Source organism: Blennius ocellaris, assembly GCF_963422515.1.
Source record: "Blennius ocellaris genome assembly, chromosome: 8".
Taxonomy (NCBI): Eukaryota; Metazoa; Chordata; class Actinopteri; order Blenniiformes; family Blenniidae; genus Blennius; species Blennius ocellaris.
Window position 1 is genome coordinate 15,816,292 of NC_137657.1, and position 21,754 is coordinate 15,838,045.

A 21,754-nucleotide genomic window follows, 5' to 3' on the forward strand; every position below is an offset into this window, starting at 1 on the left:
TGGTTCTTTAAATTAAATAAACAATACTCAATCAATGTGAAATCAAATCATTGTAACAGACTCTTATGAGAGCAAATTCCACATGTTGAATTATGACAGCATATAGTCCTGGCCTCTGGGATGTTTTTATACAGGGAAGCTAAACACGTTTTCCAAATGGAAAATAAAATAAAAACCAAGAGTGAATGTGAACAAATCCTACAAAAGGATCCCGCTTCAACCAATTGTGGTAGAAGGTTTGGTTCTCCGGGGAGTACCGTTGCTTTGTAACGACGGCGCTCATGACTCTCACAGCTGTCCCCACTCAGCTCAGTCAGCACAGAGAAACCTGCAGGAACTCTGCTGGTGTGAAATACTGTGGAAAAGCTCAGAAAAACTCAGCTGTCTGCACCTCTTTGTCCATAATGGTGTTTTGGATTCAGACCACATTCTCTCTCAGGCACAGTCAAAGCACATTATTAAATCAGATTGTGAATGCTGGACAATTAAATTATTCACAGTCACACTTTATCTACTTACCATTCGTTGAGTTATTCTGTGATTTCTTTTGCATTTAGTCCTCAGTTGTCATAGTTAACCTGATGTTTTATGTTCTTCTCAATACAGGAAAAAAAATTTTTTTTCTTCTATACGTGAGGCCAAATGTCCTGCACACAATGAAATTGGTCTAATAAAGCAGCCAACTGAACTTTTCTCAAGGTTTCCCCATATTTGTGGCACACACACCAACTTGGATCCTTCACAGAAACATGTCTCAGTGTTTTTAATCCGACTTTAATCCAATCCAATGTGCTTTTGGTACCTTTGTGTTACAACCAGTGAAGTGAAGAGCACACTTATAAACCATGAATACAATACAGTGACTAAAGCTTCAGTGGGGTTGGTCATTTGTTATTTTTGTTCCACAGGAAAACAGGTGAAGAACTGTGGAGCTCTTGGTTCTCAAGCCAAACTGACTTTTACCTTCAGCATTAACCAAACTCACTGTCTTAAAGGTTACTGTAATGGTAAACTCCTGTTTATTGATGGATATTATTATTCCTGAGCTAATTCCTTCAAAGCTGCAAAGTGTGATGACAATAGCATTCAATGTTTGACTGTATATGATACATCAGATTTTATCTATATCATCCAGGATGCATGGAAAACTTAATTTATAAGTCCTATCTGTATCAGTATGTTTGTAGTTTATTTGAGCTGCCTTGCAGTTTCTTGACTAATGATTCTGTTCTTTTTGCAGTAACTTATATTGTGAATACAACTTCTCATTGAGCAAACTAGTACCTATAAGGTAGTACGTTTATTGGCTTTGTTGGCTTTGTTTCTACAGGGCTTGCGAGGGAGTTTTTAAACTGGATGCACTTCCTCCCCCAACAACTCTAACCCAGGTCAGATGCACTGCCAGTGAGGATAACTGTAATCAATTACTTTTTTTTGCAGTAACTTGCACAACAGTAGAAGCAAACCCTTCCTCTGTTCAGTTTAATGTGATACATTTTCAGTCAATCCATCTTCTTCACCTGCTTTAGTTTCGGTTGCAGACAAGCTGGACAGGCCATCAATCCGTCACGATTAAAACCGCAGAGAGATTTGGCCTCAGAGCTTTCATGTTCATCATGATTCCAGTAAAGATACCAGATTTACCAAAAACATTGAATCAATTCTGACTCTCACATCCTCCCATGTCTTCTTCTAAAGTGCCTCCCACTCTTTCATGGTCTTAACTTGTGATGGCTTGCAGCCCCTGGATTTCCTCCCTGTGCCCATTCAAAAGCGAGCTTTGGTGTGGGCGGTCGGCACCCATCTCTCTGTCTCTTTTTGTGTGCTGTAAATATTTTCTCCAATCAAAGAGCCCAACTTCAGAGCTGAGTTTAATCTGTGGAAGTTCATCACTGAGGCTCACATCAAAGGACAGGATGGAGGGAGAGTCAAGGCCTGTCTTTGTTGTTTTCAATGGTGATTATAGCAACAAGGGTTGATTTCTATGGGAGGTATTTTGTATTAATGCAAATAACAGACCTCTCAGATGATAATGTCTGAAAGATCCCACAGTTTATCTGTTATTTATTTATTATATATTAAACCCTTGGGTTTGCCACTACACCATCTCTTTTTAATGTGTATTGTTTATCCTGACGTCAAATAACACGAGATCTACTAAACCAAACCACTTGCATTGAGTCATCATCTGAACATATTACATTTCTGGACCAGGATGGCACATTGTGTAAATGTCAACAATATTATTTCTCATGAAAATGTGATTGTTTAGAATTTGGCATAGGGTTTATTTGACTTCTACGCAGCGTTTTGAACCAATAGTCAACAGGTCACCGGTTCACCACAGGACAAACACAGAGACACACACACACACACACACATACACACACACACACACAGACATTAAGAAACTGGAGTAATAGGAGAAAACCCACACACATACATGGAGAAAACATGCAAATTACACACAGAAAGGCCTGGCTTGGATTTGAACTCACAACCTTCTCACTATGTGGAATGAATGGTAACCAGTGCTCAACCTTGTGGCCAGTGTCTGTATGACACATTTGTTGTATTTTAACAAACTGATTAATAATATTACACCTCATGTATTTATTTTCAAAATTTAAAAGGAATAAATCTGGCTCATGCAAGGCATCCCCGAGACCCCTGCTATCCCTCGGCAAGCTTCCCCAAAGCTCTCTGGTGCCTCCTAGGGAAGGCCTACCAAAGACCCAGGAACACAATTGTATCATAGTTAGCAGTGTTGTCCCATGCAGAATTTGCATGTTCTCCCTGTGTGCAGGTTCATGCGTAGGTTCCTCAGGTTCCTCCCACGATCCAATAAAGCACTCTTAATAGTTAAACTGGTGATTATCCACTTCACATCAGTTTGCGGGTGATTGTGTGTCTCTGGATAAATGTGTGACAGCGGGTTGTGGCCAAACAGAGCTGCCGTGGAGAGCGTGAAGAGGCGGTTCGAGGGAGGCGCAAAAGAGAGAGGTAATGCAGTACACCTGAGTCCCATCAGAGATTAATTATTTCTCTCCTCCTTCACAGTAGCAGGCTGGGAGTCAATAGGAGGATGCATCAGGAGGGAGGACAGCGGCCTGAAAAGGCAGCAGACTGCGTTGAAAATAAGCAATAAATGGTTGAACTGGAGCTGGCTCCACGTCTCTACCAGCCTACCAGTACATCACAAGTCTCGTTTTTACAGTGTGATTAAATGAAAGGGTGGAGTGTACAACCCAATTCAATAGTTTTGTCCCATTTTGCTGACACCTTGAAAGATTTTGCAGAAACTGCTCTTGAGGAATGTGTCAGTCTAATTGGTTCCCAAAATATATAAACATTTTCTGATTTAAAGTTGTATTACTTTAATACTGACAACAAGTTAAAATCCTGCCCGTCGATGACGTGAATGATTTTAATGTTGTAGATGTTTAATCGTTGTGGATGGAAGATATATTACAAAATTTGACCGTGTGCCTTCTGTCAGATCGTATCTCTCAGTTATCGTAACGATCTCCGCAAATAATAACCTCGGTCAAACTCTGTGTGTGTGTTTTGGCTGTGCCTTTGCCGAATGACGAAAACTATAAGAAAGAAAAAGCAGGAACAGGAATCGATGACCCTGCAATAGCAGTAGCACAGATCCTTTTTGTAACCTGCTGTTTTTGTTACCCTCAGAGTGATCATGCTTCCCACAGAAAGCCAAAAAGGGTCCGAGGTAGTCATTACGGTCTTCCCATGTGATGCTTGACTGACTGCTCAGGTCTATTCTCGCTCTGCTAGGCTAAAGTGGCTGCACAGTGGTTCCTATTGCCGACACTGGGTGACAAACATTCGCATGGGGTGTAATTCTTGCGGTTTTGTCTTCAGGCCCAGTGAGGCATGGGTGGAGTGCCACTTACTAAAACCAAACCAAGGTTTCCCGAGTGGTGCCAGGCACCCAGGGAGAAGAAGCACGTCTAGACCAAACTGGTTACATCCTGGTCCAGATGTGAATTCTTCTGGGGTTTGGGTTTTGGAACTGTCCCATCCTGACTGCCGGTTTGTTGTGCAGTTACATATTTTTGAAAGCGTTATAGCAGCAGGGTATAGAAAACAGGGCACAAGAGGTCTGTCACCAGTAGAAATTCTGTCCATGTTTGGAGGTGAACTCTGTTGCTACTTGAACAAGCTGCTTCTGGCTCTGTTGGGCTTTTGGTCATTAGGTTACTGCTGAGAGGTTTGGTGTTTGAAGGCAACAGTCTGGACTTTATCATGGCTGGTTGCTGAATCTTCAAAGTGTTGCTTCAAATAAATATGCTGCTAATTTATCTAAAAATGTTATAATTTCCTGCTCAGCGTTGCTTGCAGTCCTTTATCATCACAACATAATTGTTGCGCTGTTATCACAGTTGTGTTAACACTTCCTCTTCAAACCCTAAACCGTGTTAAGTGTATGATTAATGAACAGTCAACGCTGCCTCTGATGTTTGAAAACAATTTAACACTTTGACAGCAACGGTTTGATTTCTGCACACATAGGATGTGATGCCAGCCCTGTTTAGACTGAAGAAATCAGGATCTGTTTTATATAAAAACACCGTTCTTTCTCCTACGTGCTACTTTTAGGGGCTGCAATGGCAGAAAGTCTTGACAGGCTATCATTTCCCTGGAGAAAATGAATGTATTTGAAAAATGTGGCAACACGGTTAAATCGTTTTTTTTTTTCTAGATGTAGTGCACATTCTATGGGAGGTGCACTGAAATAACACAGATAAAGAACAGTTTCAGAAGCCTGAATATTACAGAGATAGGATCTCTTCCTGTTTTAATTAAATTCAGATACTAAGACATTCACTTCAGCTGGGAACACTTTGACCTTTTGCCCCTTTGTGAAACTAAATTGGATACAACCATTTTTTTATGCTCTTCTTAAATAATTAAATGATTAATTTGCGATCATTAGCCCACAGCTGTTCCATGTGGTTAGTAAATCATTGTGTTTAATTCCTTTGAGATGAAGTATTGTAAAGCAGAAAACATTTGTATTACGGGCCAAAGCACAGCAGGAAATTATTCCCCCACTTTAGGTATAATCGCTAATGCTAAGACCACAATCCAAAACTGGACATCAAGGAAATCCAAGCTTTAATTTTGATTTGGGGTAACTGCAGGCTTACTATTTAAAATCAAAAGAGTATTATGAAGCAATTCCAGTCCTGCAAATATTAATCTGCACACAGTTCTGAATAATTGGAATTAGCAATCGACTGACCTATTGGTGTGTTTCGTGTCACACTCATTCAGTGTTTAATCACCACAAGACCCAGAAATCAGTTTTCATTTATTTCCACTGCATCATTGTTCTGTGACAAAATTTGAACAGAACTCATGACAGTGTTTCATTCGAATGAGTTCAGAATCTCCTGGCCTGAGTGACAGAGCCTCGCAAATGTGTCACTTTTGAATAAATGGGGAAAAAACAACAACTGTGTGACTTGTATTGCCCATAAAATAGTCTCATAATGTTTGAAGCAGTATCAAATGTGGGAGGAAAGAAATGAGAGAAAATGCTTCAGCATGTCAGTCTGGTCTTTGTCCTGTCTGTTGATGTCCTCACCCACAACTTGTCCACTTCCTGTGAGCTTCACTTTACTCAGCGACTGATGACAGAACAATTGCTCAAATGGAGGACAGTTCCTGTCTGTATATTGTCACAAATTCTCTGTTGTCTTGCATAACTGCTTTGCAAGACTTGCACAAGATTTGTGTATCAACGGTTGCAACTTGTTGACCTGGCAAATGTCAAGTTAATCTCAAGCGAGTATCATCAGTATGAAGTGTAAGTTGCTTGACATGTAAATTCCATGTCAATTGTTGAGCAAAATTTTGTGGGGGGGATTGTGCAACATTTGTGCAATATTTTTATTTTTATTTTTTTAACATTTTTGAATCTCCAACAAACTTGCATTAATTCAATCCAAATTTCAATCATGAGACCAGGATCTTCTATATTTGATGTTCGAAATGGAGAAATGAGAAAAGCCCGCATGAGCGAGAGAAAAAGACAAAACCTCAATGAAAAGACAAGCTTACAAATACTGTAAATGCCTGAAGTGGAGAGAAAAGTGCTCAGTATTTTGGTTAGCCTCTCTTAAAGTAGAAATTAAAAAGGACCAGGGTGACTGTGTATAACCCAAAGCATAGTTTATATCAAATAGTAAACTTTTAAACTTCGACCTAAAAGTAGAGTCGATTTTCAAACTGGGACCTTTGATAGATCTCGTTAATCAACATTAAGCAGTATTCCAATAGCAAACTGTTCTACTTGGATAATATGAAAAAATGTCCTATTGGAGATCCAAAAGTGTTCACTGACCATTGCAATGAGTAATTGTATTACCCAAGTTCTTCTTTTATATATTTAGGCTGAAGAACTTGAAATTCCATCCTACCTACCTCATCAAAATATTATATTATCCTCTTTTTAATGGTAAAGAGTTAGAGCAGCAATGAAACACACACTGACCTGAGTTATAGTGAAGCTTGATGTGATGGTTTTACCACAAGGGTGTTGTGAAGGGTCTCTTATGAAACAGGTTTAAAGTGAGCTCTATTATTTATTACGCTTCGACAATCCCACTCCTCCATCTTTTACACACCTCAGCGACAGGTCAAGGCACTTTATTTAAAACACCTGGTCCATCACAAACAGCAGCTGGGATTTCGCACAGCGGGCAGCAAAAGGGAGAGATTAATGTCCGGGGAGAGCGCTGAGAGTTCACTTACAGAGACGGATCAAGTGTTTCAGGTTTTTTTTTCCTTCCTTTTTTTTTTTTATTTTTTTTAGATAAGATGAATAGTTGCAAATATTTACATGAAGATATTTCTCAAGTGGTGCCATGTTCAAGTTGCATATTTTCAGAGGGTACAAAGTGCTGGCAATTCAGTGGATTTACTTTCTACTTTGACAGGTGGTCCGCTGTGTTTATGCTCAAATATGAAACAAAACTGGCACTCTTTCTCTCCCTCTCCCTCTCCCTCTGCCTTTCTGTTTTTTTCTTTCTTTGTCAGACATGCACCCACACACACACACACACACAATGGTCCAGTGAGTACTTTGTGAAGCCATAATAGTTTATTTTCTCTGCTTGCGATGTCCTGGAGTGAACTCAACAGTGAAGCTCTTCAGAATGCCCGTCTGGCCTCCCTGAGCCTCCAGGCCAAACATTGCTCTTCATACTTGTACTATCCAGCCAAACTGAACACTTGCTTCTATTTCTGGATGTTGATAATTACACAACGAGTCAGCCTCGACTAAAAAATGTTGAAAATAAACACTGACATTGTCCAAAAAACTCAACTTTTGTTTTAAGCCTGTTGTAAAACATTTTTTGGGGGGGGATCCATGACTAGAACACTTGGAGGCGGAAAAGTCAAGTGAAATACAAGATGTTCTGCAACTGCTGCATAAAATTTTTACGTCTAATTACCACTTAGTGTTGAATCCAAATCAGATTCAAGTGTTTGTCTTGGAATCTGTGCAGAGGATAAGATTGACCAATCGAAAATGTTCTTGGAAAAAGGAGCTTTCGCTCAAACTATTTAATTTCCCCTTTATAGAAGTGCTACATCCTCACGCTGCAGCCAAATGCTGCGGCTCTGGAGACAGTATCCAGGAGAGCTCAGGTTTAATAGCACTGGTAGGAGGCGACGTGCTGTGTGAGAGGTGAGCCGTCTCGATGGGGGAATCACGCTGTCATGCCCTGCTTCCTTTGTAGTCAAACCCACAGCTGCAGCCCTGGAATTTCATTCTCTTGGAGGAGATGTTTATTACTGTTTGCCCAATGGAGCTTAAAGAAAAATAAAATATATTTTTAGAGATAGTGTGGATAATGGTGAGCTTCAGAATTTTAAGGGGGCATAAAATTTGAATCGGACATCACACTTTCAAGGTCTCTGATTTACAAGTCATAAATATACCTGACCTTTTTTTTTTCTTCTAAGTCATACTGGTTTGGAGTCACTGAGTTCACCCCCTGAAACAGCAGCTCAAGCAAACTGTTGTAATGTGGCTGTCTTTAAAACCCTCATGTCTGAAAGATGACTTCCCTCTGATTGGCCTAATGTCTCTCACAGAGCCTCTTAAAATTATTATTTGACACCAACCTCTCTCACTTCTGCTTAGTTAAGAATAAATCTGGAAACATTAGTGTTCAAGGCAGTTTGAAGCTGCTGTATGATGTATAGTCATATTGGACATATGAACGTAATATTGTAGTCTATTAATTCCTCCAGAGCTATAATCCTATTATCACATTTATTAATCCAGATTACAAAAGAGGAATTAATTAATATTTAATCAGCATTTATACATTTCAATGTGTTGACATTTTATTTGCACATCTTAATCCCAATTTAACCGAAAATATTAAATGTAGTTTGAAACCACAAAACAAAACATGATGCTGCACTTAAGTAAAAAACTTTGATCTACTGACAAAAATATCTGAAGAACACTATAGTTATATTGTGATATGTTTATAAATGATATAGCGTCCAGGTTGTTTTTGCAGAAATATTTCCTGGCTCATAGACAACACAAGTGTCTGAAGATGTTTTTTCTCAACATCATTGGAGCCCATTATTCAGGCCTGACTTAAAAAAGAAATTGAGAACTTTTGCAACATGGCTACCTTTTTGAAGGTTACTTGTCATGGAAAAAGTCCATGTTTCTTACTAAACATGTTTTTTTTCCATTTTTCGCCACTGTGAAAACTGAAATCAAAAAAGGTTTCAATTTACAGAATACCGGTAGCTTGAGCTCAAACAACAAAACAAGCTAAAGTTTGCCCCACGAATATAATAATTATCAAGCCAAATGACATGCATTATTCAAGGTCCACAAGTAACAAAAATGACAATTGAAAAGAAACAACAAAATAATTACATCAGAAATTTATGGATGTTAACATCAGGTGTTGCTATAGCAACGCAAATACGCTGCTGTATTGCAGCGACAGATCGAGCTCCTTTAAAGATACACATCTAAGACTGGCGATCATTCTCTAGGGATGTTTTCCACATTAGCCAACTCAAAAGAAAACCCCCTGATTAAATGTTTTGGAAGCATTTTTTGTTTCCGTGTCAAACATCAAACATCTGGAAAGCACTGCAGCGCTGGGCAATGACTACAATGCACAGCTTCTGCAAATATGGCATGTGGGCAAACTGTTTGGGCTGTTTCCCAGATTGCAGGTCGCTCATTTCATCAGTGATAAGCATCACTTGATGCTGAGACCGCAGAAACTCTGGAGGCTTGAACAGGAAACTGATTTATGAAGTCTTGCCTGTTTTTTTCTTTTTTCCTCCCAAGCATGCAACTTCAATGTAAACACCCTGACACTGCACGGGGTGATTACAAGTGAGGCAGATGGTTTCCACTCTGAAGGAGTCATATTTTTACATTCTCCTATCTGGGGAACTTGGAGAATGCAGAAATGCACACATAGACATACGTGCAGGGTTCATTTACTTTATTCCTAGACCTCTTAGGTGATGAAATGCTCTGGATACTAAAGAGAAGACTCCATCACAAAGTATCAACTGTGAAAAGTGCTCAGCAGAGACTGTCAGGGTGGATTACTTGGCTGTACTTTGAATGCTGATTGTAATCCTTGGGGCTTTCACCATGAGAAAGTTCAACTTTTCATAAATCACTGAAGTTCATATTTGAGCCTTGGAGCTAAGGTTCTTCTTTGTGTATGATTATCTTTATGTTTCTCTGACCTGCCTGTGTGATAGACTGCTACTGTCTGGGGATAAGAATGAATTCCCCAGCTCCAATTTTTTGACTGACAGAAATATATTCTCAGGTCTGCCCAAAGGAAGAAGTGATAGATAAAAGTGAGAGCATGTACTGATTTAATCTGACTGTACCTGAAATGAGGTGTGCAGTGTGCATGTCCGTTCTTGCTCCAGCACCTCACAGGGAGGAGCAAATCATTAAGTACTTTAGTTGTGAACTCAGAAGATGCGAATGCATGCACTGAGGACACATCATCATTTCTTTATTTTCTTTGGGGGGGGGGGGGGGGGGAACTCCTGTGTTCTGGCATGCAGTCACTGGCTTGCAACCAGACAAATTTCCTGCTGTTCTTTGTATTTCAGTTTGAATAAAGGAAGGTCACACTGGTCTCCATGCAAGAATGCAAGAGGATTCGCTGAGATGAGGATATGGAAACAGCATTTGCTGAACCCCGCACCCCCGTTAGAGAACTTATGGCAAACTTGTTCTGGCATAATTTCAAGCTGTTCATTCACTTTTTGAAACTGTTCTTCTCAGTTGACTGTGTGCCGGTGCCAAAGTGCTTGTTTCTAAATGAAATGCAGCTCAGCTTGTGATCACAAGTGTCACTGTGTGTTGACAATAACCGCAGGGGTTTGTTCCAGTGAAGAGGTAAATGACCAGCAGGCCTCGGCACTGACCACAGTCCAGATGGATGCGTCCGTTCCAACGCTGTTGATTTAGTCAACCATGAGTCAACAGTTCCCAGCAGAGGGGGACAGCAGGATGGAGGGACAGAGGAGAGGAAGTGCAGTGGTGTTGAACGATTACATGGGGCTTAAGCTGGGGTGGGGGCAAACAGGAAGCAGATGCCTGAATGTGTCAGAGGCTAAAATGTATGTGATGAGTACCGACGGATGCGGGTGTGGACTGTTGTAATTGTGCTGTTGGTGTGTGGCCAAGTGCATGTCTGTGGGTACGTGGGCACATATACCCTTCAGCCACAACAATAGAATCATCTGGCTTATATTGTTTCACCCCTTGTGCCACCAAATACTTCTGACTCACTGAAGCACAGACACCACTCTGACACCTGATTGTTTAATATCAAGCAAGCTGATTTTGCAGTAAGGTATTTATGCCTCGAAGGTCTGATTTCCCAGGACTGCAGTGGATCTACAAGCTCTGCAACATCTGGGCAGTTTAGGATCATTAAAATAATGTCCACATGACCACCAGGACCAAAGGTTTTCCAGCAGAACATTCATGTCCCCTTCATGGCAATAGCAATGAGCCTAATGTCGATCCACTCTTTGGATCCGGTTTTGATCCAATTGTAGCCGCTGCATATTTGAAACACTTCCTAAGATCTGTTGTTTTTGAGATACCCGGTTTGTAGTAGTTTGTTACTTGTCAAAGTCACTGAGATCCTTGAACTCATTCATTTATATTTAATTCAGCTTGTACAAATCAACTTTGTTCATTGACAATGCCAAAAGATAAATAATGTTATTTAATTCACTTGACTATATTATGAAAGGTCTTAATGTTATCACTGGAAGGTGTTTCACTTTCACTAGCACTAGTCCAATTAAAATCCATATTTAGATCCCAGAGTCTTGAAACATTTCAGAACTTGTTCTGCCAGACGCATTTATATGACATTTAGTCACTATGTCTATTGTCTTTCAGTCTGTATTATTGGTAGGTTTGTGAGCATAGATTTATTAGTTCATGCGGTCCCAAAAGGCATCATCTGCAAAGGCGTGTCCTTCTGTTTCACATCTGCTCCATCTTGACCTGTTGGGTCCTGCCTGCAGAATGTGCTGTCAGGTAACCCTGCACTCCGACTTTCAGCACACGGTCTTACGGCCTGGCTCAGGTCCATAGTACCCATCAGAAGCTGTGAAACCATGTTATTATCTCGATTACACTGTTGCAACACTCTTTTGGGCCCCACTGTAATGAGAGGGAGAGAGAAAAAGACAGTATCTAATGACTTTGTGTGCATCATTTACACATGAATATATGCTCATGTTGGCTCTAGTACATGCATTCTGTTGTCCTTAACCATCCATATTCTTGTGCGTTACCTTAATAAACATAGTGGCTTGGTTAACAACTGTGGAAAAAGTCTAAATGACAGCAGATTGTTGGCATCTGACTGATGACAATTTCTATTCTATGGCAGGCTTTTGACAGTGTTTTCCAAAGGCTGTAGATTGCTTGTGGATTACACCCAAATATAATTCTGCTTGATATTTCGATCCAACTTGTTCTCAGCTGCCTTAAATACCAACAACGGCTTGTATTTGTAGTTTTTTCTGTGGAATAATTCCATTTTGGTTCTATCCCTAAGAGTTTGTACAAAATGTGTACCACAGTAGGAGTGGCATAAGACAGAGACTTCATTGAAAAGAATGAGCGTGGATGTAAAGACATTATTATTATTATTATTATTATTATTATCATAAGAGCATGTTTTCCATTTGTTATAGCCAGCATCTTGGTGAATTTAATTCTTGTGTGCGTAAAAAAAGAATGGAAAGAATCTTGGGCTTGCTCTCAATGCAAGAAAATCAGGATTCAAGTTATTTGGAATCGGTTTGTTTCATCTGCTCGAACATCATCATGGGACCCCAACAACCTCACATTTTCCGGAATGAACTGATGACATGCTTCAGTGCTTTCAGGCCAGAGGCCGGTGGAGGATCATTGCACTCGAACAAGTGACCCATTAATTTAGAAACTAAACCATTTTTCTTTTTTTCCCCCCGCAAAGAACATGTTAACAGAGACATACTGTTCCTCTAATGGACCATGTAAAACTCGAAATGCTTTGATTTTGTTCTGATAAAGTGGGACATGATCTCATGCAAGGTTAAAAACTGGATGTGATTGACCACTCAACAGATAAATGATACAATATGGGTATGAATGTTGGCACAAGAAATCTTACTTTGAACAAAACAGATATAACAAGCAATAAAAGGTTCACATAGACTTTTTATTTCTTGTTTTATGGAGGGGCAATTTTAATACCATCTTATTTAAGACCACATTAAAATCAGTCTAGACTGCCAGAGACAATACCAATTGGTTTCTTGCCATAGCGAAAGCACCACCTTGAACAATGAACTTTAAGGAGGATGTTTCTTATCTCTCCATTAGGCATGCATACTGTGATCATTCCAATGATATGACATACATTTTGCAAATATTTGTACAAATTCATGGAAATATAGCATGTTTATGTTTGACCTCATTCAATTAGTCTTTAAACACTACTTGAATAAATGGAAATATATATATTTTTAAGTGAGAGTTCTTTAGTCTTAAAATATTGGTCCATTACATTAAATAACAAATCAAACATAAAACACAAATGTTATAAATGGAAAAAACACACATCAGTTAAGGGGCAATTTGCAGTTGTATGAGAAGAACTGCTCCGTGTAAATGTTTAGCAGATGTGAAGGAAATGTGTTTCTCCTTACTTATAATTGATTAATGCAAGGTGTATAAAGCAGTTCTGTGTACTACTTTTACAATCAGAGGAAAGAGTTTTGCAGAAAATGTTGAAATTAGTCTTTAAGATTACTTTTTATTTTTCATTTTAAACACTCCCAAATTGCTCTGGTTCTAACTTTCCTTTACATGACTTCTCAATCTTCTGGTCCACAATGGAACAATAGTTAAAAGTTACAATAGTTAAACAATATATCAGTGGGTGTGTGGTTCTGTACAGTGCTGTATTTGATCAAGAACTAATCAATTTTTGCATTTAAAAAGTGGGTTGAGACAAAAACAGCTCATATTCAATAGCATGATCAACACTACTGTGACATGAATAACTGAAAAATGAATGCAACACTGAATGGAAATAAGTCTTGTGACATTGTAGAAGCTTATCGACAATCAAACAATGCCAATGAAATATTAACGTGTGTGACCTTTCTTTGGTGGCAACTTTTATTTTAGCCAGGCAGTGTAGCTTTGGTTGCAGTCTGGTGAACAATATAGATAATATATAAGAAATAGTCAAAAGATTTGAACATTTAGGGCGTAGGCAGAAAGTCCTGCCACAATCATCATGAAACATTGCATCGATCATATACAATGTTGTTGGGATGTGACACATCAAATTAAACATACAAGCCTTAGCTAAAATAATATATAACCCATTTTCACCTGCTCCAAGCACAACACCGACACCAAACAAATGAATGGCCACACACCAGAATCTGTGTAGTGTCATTTCACCCACCGACTTTATGCCACATGCACAAACATTTCTCCAAATGAAAGCAGAGACAACACAGCTCATATGAACATCAAAAAGAACATTTTTATATATTGTAATATTTAATTTTACTCCTCACCAATGCATGCATTTACCTTTATATAATCACTGTCAAAGTATAATATTTTGTATGTTTTATCATTATTAATTTAAAATATTAGAGTCGATATTATGCTATGCTTATAGGTTTCTGATGTCGTTATAGAGCAGGATATTCTTCAACAAAATATTCCAAATCTTGTGACAAAAAAAAAAAGCACACAAGACAGATAATGATTGCTCGCCCTTTTCTCTGTTGCTGTGTTTATTTCTATCTCTGTGTTTGTATGTTTGTGTGTGTGCAGGACAGACAACGGAGCTGGCTCCAGCTCTCTCTGGAACCGGTGCCTTTATCAAACCATAATCACTACTCTCACTGTTTTTAGTGTCAGCTTCAAATTTGATGCTGTGTAAAGTGTTAGTGGCCACGTTTATGCCCCATAATATTCTCTGCTCTTCTGCAAAAGCAGCTGTAATCTTGGAAACGTGTCGGCTGCAATTTTCCTGCCCCAGCAGCTCGGCTTTTCATTACAGAGATGCTGAACAGGGCTACTGAAAGGTGTCATGTGTCAGTTGGAATGTAAAAAAAAACAAAAAACGTTCTGTGAATACATTTGAATTGAAGTATTGAGGTTGTGCACTCGCACTCATTTTGAACATTTTGACAAGAATGGCGTACTTCAACCACGAAACACGAAAAACTATGCAGTTTTCCACTTCTTGTAGGAATGATTGACTTTGCCGATGTTTAAACCATCTGCTGGTTACATAGCAAACAACATAACAAATGGAATTTCAAAATCTCCCATGTGTTTTTTCTTCTCCCTTTAAAGAAGAAAACCACAGTTTCAGTGAGTGAACGCCACCTATCAAGTTTTAGTAACTTTATAAGGGAAGCCATAAACACAGTGCTGCATTGTTCAAGCTTATTTGGGGGTATATATTTAGCATCTTTTATGGTTCCCTGCTGAAGAAAGCCCATCATTATGTCTCAGACATAAACACATAGGGGAGTTTTGGTGTTGCTAGGAGGGGTACTGTTGGCAGAAGGGGACAGCAGTGGAAATAATTGTTCATTATCTTGGCCTACAGTTGACCAGTTTTCCTCTACGCAAGAAGTGACTCTGAGCTGAAGGAAGTCAGGTCGTGAATTTATGTAAGTTGCTCTTAATGGACAAGTTGTTAGGATTTAATCTGAATTTGCAGCGGAACCTCCAGGACTTTACTCACTTGTGTCCTGCATAACTGTCGGAGGAGGCTGAGCAGCCACATATAGCCACATATAGACATTAGCATGCACACAAAGAGCTATTCTCAAACATGCAAAGGAAGCAGGGTTCATAAAAGAGCTGTTGCAGTTGTGGCCGGCTATTTGTAATGCTCTTCAGATCTGCGCAGTTTTTTTTTTCCAATAGAAACATTCTTTAAGAGGAATAACAGTTCTGTTTTAAATCAAAGCATGTGCTTATATAATTCACCACAGTGTATTTATGTTTCACTTCATTACCTATTCAGATGGAAAACTGCATTAAACAGCACACTGGGATGTCGACAGTACAAGACATGCATCGGTGGAAATAATGTTGGGGGTGGTGGGGGCCTGGTCTCCCCCTTCCTTGAAAACAACACAAATTTGTCCTGCCAATTATTATTTTCTTTCTAGAATTTTCTGTCCTTGGAGATATACAACCACAAAGCACAAAGTTCCAACTTATTATTATAAGTTAACACAATTACAAAACGTGTCACTTTTCTGCACAGAGTGTGGTAATTAGGATGAGATGACAGGATTGTGTTAAGATCAAGTTAGGTTTTTGTTTTTTTTGTAATAAGTTGTGCAATACAATCTCATTTAGATCAGTTGTTTACCTTCAAACAGATGTGTATTACATATAAAAGTCTCACATTCATAACAAAGATTTTCTTAAAAATGATTGTCCAATGGGTTAAATATTTCAGTGAATGCTCCATAAAAGGTTGGCTCAATCCACATTTATAACAACATATAGTTCTTCATTTTCCTATTTTAAAGTCATAAGAAGATGACACAGCAGTTTTTTTTGGTTGGCCCTTCTGGCCATTGTGTTCTTCTCCCTGTGTTTTTGCACTTTTTTAAACTACTTTTTGCTTGTACGTGAAATGAATGACTTTAACCTCCCGTTGCCAACATATGTAATCTCTGATCGGTCACCTTTCTTTCTTTCTCTCCAGTAATACCAGAATAACCTAAAAATAAATGCAATGAACCATTTCTGTGTCATCTGAGGAGTCAGAAGTGTAGGTGAGCACATGAGTCAAACAGTGTGTGGGTGCAGTGTTGTACAGTGCGGCAAGCTTGGTTCCACAAGAAAGTGAGACATTGTCTTCACAAACAGCTGCTTTAACACAAAGATTGGATGGTTAGATATTCTGTATCTGGATATCTGGATGTAATATTGGGCCAAACCTTCTTGTGTTTCTGTCTGTCAATGATGAAATTGTTTTAGTGCACTTCATGGGCAGATGAAACGCTCCTCCAGCATGGCTAAAACATATGATATGTCACATTTCTTTATTATCATCAGCACAAACAAATGATATTAAATAACACAAACACTTACAAGAATGTCATCATCATATGTGCTGCAGCATTCTTTCCTGACAGATGAAGCACAGCATCCTTTCCTTTTTTTTTTTTTTTGCAAGGAATGCTCTGAAATTTCTAAATAATGTGCCAAACTTCAGCTTTTTATATTTATTTTACAAGCAGCTCTCTTGACATGGGGATCACCATCCTGATAAGCCGAGCAGAAGGAATGTGAGGAGTTTAGCTGGTTTGTTTGGATCCTCTTCTTTTGGCTGTCATGACCAGAAGAGATAGACTGTGGAAAAGCTGGAGAGGAGGAAGAGGCACTGAGGAGGCAAGCGAGAAACAGGACAAGCTGCCAAGGTATTCAGATGTTTATGTAATTTCACCTCTTTGACTTTTGCATTCCCTCGGTTTCTCCTCCGCTCGTTTAATCACTGTCAACCTCTGTATGACCAGTGACAAAGAGGAGGGAGGGCCGCGAGGGAACAAAACACTGGAGCCTTGTTTGAGTGGAAGTGGGACTACTGCCTGTTGTTGGACAGAATCTCTGCCGTGCAACTCCGGACCGTTTCCTGTCCCAGGCTTCCCGCCTAATACCAGACAGACCCTTCCCTTCAGTTGCTCTCAATGCAACACTGCATGGGAGTGCCGGAAGTGAGGTATTACATCCTTTTCTTGACATGTTTTTAAACATATGGATATGAATCAGTAGGGCATTCTTTGGAATCATACTGTAAAATACTTTTTAATATCCAACAGCAGCATACATGCCATCAGAACAATATATAGGTGTAGGACCTTACAATAAAAAGTTTTGGACAAAAAAGAAAAATTAAACTAAAGATAAGATAGATTATCCAGAATTAATGCCAAAATATTTAAAATTGGTAAGATGAGAGAAATATCTCATGTCTGTTTTTCCCTATGTGTTCCATTTTTGTCACAAATCACATCATTATTTGGTTATGTTAGTCATATTTGAACCAAAATACTTTTGATTGTGGCAAGGGAACCAAGACCAATCCCACAAGTCTTATTCTGTTACTTCAAAGTGCAGCAATATTTGCAACGAATAGCTCATACTGCCACAAATAAATAAGACAATCAACTCCATCCAACATGATAGTTATGAACACACCTTGGCAATTTTCAAAAGTGAATGAATAAGACTGAAATTATCTCTGAAGATCCATATATTTTGTTTTAATTTTAGAAAGTTGAACTTTGCATTTGTTAATTATGGAACAAAGGGTCTGGGTATACAACAGGGATTGACTTTAAACATGGTAGGGCCAACAAAAAAGATTCCTCTTTGCCAGAGGGTGACACTCATGAGGTATTCAACAATATATTCCCATTACAGCTATTGATTTATGTAAATATCTAACTGAATGGGTGCAAATTAATATCTTCATATTAATGCAAATAATTCTAATTGCAATTGATAAAAGGTTCAGTTCAGATATGATTGAGTTTCTTCTTCGCTTCAACACTTGTGGAAGTTTGTCTATGCAGCCCATGTCAGGGAAACAACATGGTGATCTTGTGTCTACTTTTTCTAGTGTGTTTCCATGTGCTTACAAATGTGCAGGTGATTTATTATTCATGCACAAGGAGCGAAAAAAAAGAGTGCAGGAAGGGGATCAGACTTATGATCAACAAACCTGGTGCACAGGAGCTTTTTTGCTCCGTAGTCCCATCTGTCCCATAAAGAATCTCCTGCTGGCAGATGCCTCCAGTGCGCTTTTTATGGAGGGGCACAGGGGCCACAGACCCAGACATGTGTTTTCATGCACCAGAGAGAAGGTGTCGAGAATACCTGGAGGAACAGACCCAGACTAAATCCATCTACAGCACTGCCAAGACAGATTTAATGAGCAGTTTGTGAATGCCAATGTGTTTATATGTCAACAAGCTTGATGATAACCTACATGAACAAAAGGAGAACAAAAATGTTCTCCGTTTGTCTCTTTCTGCCTTCTAATTTTCATGTCAACTGTTATCGGCGGTCAATCATGACATTGTTTTGAGCAGTGCATTTTTTACAGCTTAACATGTCCGTATGTTTCTGATTTACAAAAAGATGATGTTATTTCTCTTGGGGGATATTGATTTCAGCATTCAGTGTACAGATGACTCATCTATGGGAGGTGTTTCTCAATATTTTGTCTCTTTCTGAGGTGACACAGAAAAACAAAACCTAATAATTAGACTTTCAGGTCAATTGTCACATTATTACCTTTTGTGAAGAAAACAGTCCTTCTTTTCTCGAAACAGTGTTGCATTTGTAGAGTATAGAGTTTCAAAGTGCCAGCAACAACGTTGCATCTTATCTACTGTTTCTTTTCTTTATAGTGTGCCAAGCCCATCCTTTCATCAAAGGTTTTCATTGACCCTTCAGCCTCCCCGAGTGCAAACATCAACAATGGCTCTGCATGGCAACCTTTGGAAAATGAGTGGGTGAGGCACTGCAAATATTAATCTAGGTTAAACACTCTCCTCAGCCTTTGTAAGTATGAAACCAACTTTGCACACGCTGCCTCATATCACCCCACCAGTTAACTTTGTGAACGAGTGCTATCTTGTTTAAATCTTCTCCCTGCCCCCCAACGCACACGCACACACACACACACATGCTCCTCTTTTTATCTGCTCCCCACCTGCCGACAGACCCTCCCCAGTCATCAGCCACATATCCCTCCGAGCTTCCGCCTCCACAACAGGTTATCATGATACAGCGTGTATTTACATTGAACGCCACACAGGCAGGCTCAGGTTTGTCTGACATGATCCAGGTAAAGTCTGCTCTGATAGCTGTAGTTGCCCTGTAATTAGACTGCTTTCATTTCTCTTTGAGGCTCATTTTCACCTCCTCTCTTCTTGATCGCATTTCCTTTCTTCTGCTTTTGTCCCATCTTCGTTTTGCTTCCCCTAACTTATCCACTCTTTTCAAACCAGCCCATTTCTGGAGTATAAATCAGCCCCAGGGACAGGTGGACATCTGCCAGCCATGAGGAGAGCCAGGCAAGAATGTGATTACTGATGCAGCTCAGAGGATCTTATAAATAAAGGGACATTGCCTTTTCTCAGAACCGCTGCTACACCTCTGATACATTGTTGAGGCTGACAGGGTTGGATGTTGGGAGAGATGAGTGTTTTTAGTTGACTTTCTTCCAAGAGTTTGTTTTATAAGATGACTGGGGAAAGCAGTATCTTGAGGAAGTGCAAAGATGTTGGATCTGGAGTGATGATTCTGAAACGCTAATGTGTTCAATATGCAGTGCAACATCAACTGACAAGCCATCGGCTTCAAAATAAAGTGGAAACCAAGAAATAGCTCAACAACACAATGCAACTTCAATTAAAAAAACAAAATTCCAGTAGGTCGAACATGCAGTTTAGTGCCAGCTCTATCCAATAAGAAGTTCAACTTTAATTAAAAGTTCTTTGTTTTTTTTATTGTTTTTTCCCCTAGCAACTTCATCTGACCCACCGATGGGTGACATATGCAATGTAGCCTCTGTAAACCAGTTGTTGCATGATTCAATACATTTACATGAGAAACCAATTGATGCCTGCTGCTTCGGCTGAAGTGCAGGCCTCCATTGGCATCCATCAAAACGATGGGCAACACTAATGGAAGCTGTCACTATGCCCTTGTGAGCGTATGGCTTTAATAAAATCTGGTCAAGATGGAGCTTGGTGGCCGGGAAGATTTCCAACTGAGCCCAGTGGGATGGATTATACAGCTGAGGAAATTTTGGGAGTGAAACCATTTGAAAATCTGACAAGCGCTGTGTGGCATGAACTTAAGCATATGTGGGATGTAGGATTCAAGCCAGCGTCCCTTCGCTGTGGAATCAGTTGTTGATACAGCCTGTTGTGAAGATAGATACATAGTTTTTTTTGTTGACTGAGCTCACAGCTGTGAGCAATTAGTATGTCAACTCCTTCGGGGTAGAAACTGACATATTCTTATGATTACATGTTGGTATGTTTTGTGTGTGGCTGTTTTCACCATAAAATATACAGTCTCTTCATTAAAGCAACATATTGTCGTGCTGGGTGGAAAATCATTGTAATAAGTTGCAAATGTGTTTAATTTGAAACTGAAATATAAATCAACTTAAAAAGTAGGATATGCTCCACTTTAGTCTCAACCATAACAACATGACAACAATGTCGTTTCTCACTATAAATCATGTTACTTAAGTTTTGCACATCAGACTCCACATAGATTCTAAAGTGTTCATTAGGGTACTATGGGGGAAGATGATTGTCTGTTTCAAGGATACAATTTTAGATATGAACGTTCAAGGAGGATTTTGAGACATACAATTATTTGCTTCCTTAGCTCTTTTTTTTTTTAAAGATTGCCAACTATAATTATACAGGGACATTCACTGTGCTACGTTTTAGCTTAACAAAAGAACTAAAGACACGTCACTAGGAAAATTGATAAATGGGGGCTTTTTCTTAAATCACAGCTTCTTAATTCAATTTTCAGTCCAATTCAATTTTGTTTATATTGAGCCAATAACAACACGGTCTCCCTTGGAAGCCTTACAGAGAAAAACACAACAACTATACAAGCATATGGTGGAAAGGAAAAAGTAATTTTTACAAGGAGGAAATCTCTGCACAACCAGGCTGAGAGGTTGAGGTTTTCTGCTGTTCTGGTTGGGGATACAAAAGGAGAAAAGGATAGGACAGAGACAGAGAGTAATAAGTAAACAAACAAACTGACATCAGACAACCCAGTAATTCACTCTTTGCAGACTTGATGGGGGCAGGAGGTTCAAATCGTGAACTCCCAGGGATCCTGCAGGAAGGTAGACAGAGAGAAAGAGAGAGTCGAGAGAGAAGAGGGAGCACAGACTTTATAAGAGAGACAAAATTGTAGTGGCATGTTATAGTGACATATGAATCTATGGAGAGTGACAATTGAAAGATGAGAAGTTCAATGCAGAAAAGGTCTCCCAACAAACCCATAGCAGCTTAACTAGAAAATTGTCCAGTATGGCTGGAACCAGCTCTAACTAAGCTTTATTGAATAAAACAATTT